At 40.7% G+C, this 2,564-nt stretch overlaps 1 protein-coding gene and 1 pseudogene across 2 annotated transcripts in view; both read left to right on the plus strand.

The window, feature by feature from the left end:
- Positions 1–207, plus strand: part of LOC101634750 — a 7,685-nt pseudogene extending 7,478 nt beyond the window's left edge.
- Positions 171–2,564, plus strand: part of JAK2 (Janus kinase 2) — a 65,864-nt gene continuing 63,470 nt past the window's right edge. For both annotated transcript variants that reach the window (XM_012721581.1, XM_004677643.2), the window contains exon 1: positions 171–322. The gene's annotated coding sequence lies outside the window, so the exon portion shown is untranslated. The remainder of the gene's footprint in view (positions 323–2,564) is intronic.

Genomic DNA, 2,564 nt, shown 5'->3' on the forward strand with positions numbered 1-2,564 from the left:
CCCCCACTCATCCTCTTCCTTCTACTAGTCGCTGCAAACTTCACAGCAGGGAAATCTTCCCCTTTTAAGGGGAAACCTATGTTGCTGTTTGCATCTGTGTGTCCTGGTGCTGATAGCCACCCCTCGCCCCCAATTTTTTTTTACCACTCTTACAATGTTCTTTCTGAGGGTCTAAAGAGACTAGAGAAGAACATCTGCTTGCTCTGAATTTCAGAGGTTGTAACTACTGCCCTTCTTTAGGTCTCAGAAGCCCGCAAGGGAGCAAGATGTGAGCTGTTTCTCTTCTGCTGAAAGAGAGGCCCTACCTCTCCTTCCCGCGACGGTGGGTATACGCTCCCGGCTGTTGTCCTTTATCACTGCAGTGAAGGCGAGGGTGTCGTGATCTGTGTGTTGTGTGCGTAGGAAGGCTGGAAACATGTGGAGACAGGCAGGACTCCTTGTTGCTTACTCAGAAAATGGCAGTGCTGAACTTTTAATGTTGGTTTGTGAGGGTAATTTGGGGTGTCGATTGTTGCTCTTGGAGCCGTTAAGAAATAATTATTGTTTCTCTGCTGGCCATACAAGTAACAAAGGCTTGCAGAGAAAACGTTGTCACTTACATGCTCCACTTGCAGAGTGTTAATTTTTACGCAGGGGAACCTTTTTAAGTAAAAAGAGATACCTATTGAGACACCAAATTAGCTTTTCTTGCTGGAGTTTCTGCTAGCACATTGAATACTTCCTGGATGGTTTTATCAGCCTGTTTGCTTTGTCGGTTGACAGAGCTTTCCGGTGACTATTAATCTGAAAGTTATTGTGTGAATGAAAGGATAGAAAGGGCTGAATATGTCATAGAAGGGAGGAGAAATGTGGAGAAGGAAACCACAACTGGGAATAAGGTGACAATTGCTTTTGGTTTCATAATAGATTTGTACACTTGAGTTGTTGAACTACTACAAATATTCTGGTATTTGAAGATTTGAAAATGAATTAACAAACCTTTCCTCACTCCCTTCTACTTTTATCACTCTACGTGTGAAAATCACTATTTGGTAAGTGCACATATCTATTAGAGTACAATATATTAGCAAACTGGATGTGTCCAGCACTTGCCTTAATAGTAAATGTGTTTACCTGTCCAGGAAAACGGCCTTACTTGCTGACTAAAGAAGCAGATAATGCTTGGTTTTGCTCTAACTGTCCTGCGTTTGGAGTTTATACCTTGCTTTAGGGACATGTTAAGGCATAGTATGTTTCATTTGCTGGGTTTTCCTAATAATTTGAGATGGTATCTCAGGTGTGGTAAAGGAACACATTGTCTTAACCTGGTCGTTGCTGAAGGGATGCTTTGAGAATATGAGAGAGCACTGTCTTTGAATACTGGGATTCCTGCCACTTAATAGTTGTGTTATTTAAAATCTCTGAGCATCACTTCTACAAAATTTCTTTGAGTATTGAATAAGATTATGCATGCAAAGTTCCATATTGCTTGGCTACTTTAAAAATATTGACTCCTATCATGGTTAAACAGGCAAAGGTGATTCAGAGAAGGGCAGAATGACTTTGCATAAGGTGATCTGCCAGTGACCAGTGTTTCTTCCCCTTTAAAGGAGAAAAAGGACTTTCAGTTTTTAGGCTGGTTAAAATTTTTTATCAAAAAAAATATTGTTATAATTGACAACATTATATTAATTTGAGTTGTTAACATAATGGTTATTTATATACTGTGAAATAATAACCACTATAATTTAATCACCATGTTATTTAACCCTTTTGTTTACAGCCCATTAATGGAAATGTTTGACTCATTTCTCTCCTTGACACCCTCCTCCCCCCCATTGTGTTACCCCTACTAACTATGTGCTGCCCTCTTGTGGTTGAGTGTTATAAGAATTTTCTTTACTTCTCCCCCACTAGATGTATGTGTATTTTCTCTTTATAAGCTTCTTTCCTTAGCTCCCAGTTGCCCAGACTGTGTGCTGAGGTGCCCCAGGGCACCTATGAGCTCAGGCTTGAATTTTAGTTTGAAGGAGTTCATACTTTCAGCAGTCGATGCATTCCTTTCTTTGCAAGACTGTTTTTAAAAGATTGCTCTGATAAAAAGCAACTACTGCATGAAAGTCAATGTAAAACAGGCCATGAGAGTATGATACTGTCCAATTTAATTCCAAGGCTTTGGAAAAGTTGCACAGTGTGCAGCAAGCACGAAGTTGTTTTCTTTTAGCTTAGGGGTTACTGTGAAAGAATTACTAAAAAGTGAGTACTCCCTGAATGGAGAAAGTTTGGAAGCCTCTACCTTAGCTCTTGGTTGACTTTTCTGATAATTTTTTTTTTAAAATATTGGACACTAATTGATCTTCCTCCTCATGAATTGATCATGACATAATGTATTTCCCCTCCTATTTAATTTCTTAATAGCTTCTGCCCATTTCTTTCATTTAAAAATTAATCCTGGCCCTCCCTGGTGGCGCAGCGGGTTAAAGCACAGCACAGAGAAGCTGAAGCCACTTCCACATGAGTTCGATTCCCGCCTGCCCCGGAGGTGACCACATGGCGCGGCAGACCTCTCCTGACCCGCCCGCTGC

This window comes from Condylura cristata, unplaced genomic scaffold (genome assembly GCF_000260355.1).
Source record: "Condylura cristata isolate star-nosed mole 26May11 unplaced genomic scaffold, ConCri1.0 scaffold00006, whole genome shotgun sequence".
Lineage (NCBI taxonomy): Eukaryota > Metazoa > Chordata > Mammalia > Eulipotyphla > Talpidae > Condylura > Condylura cristata.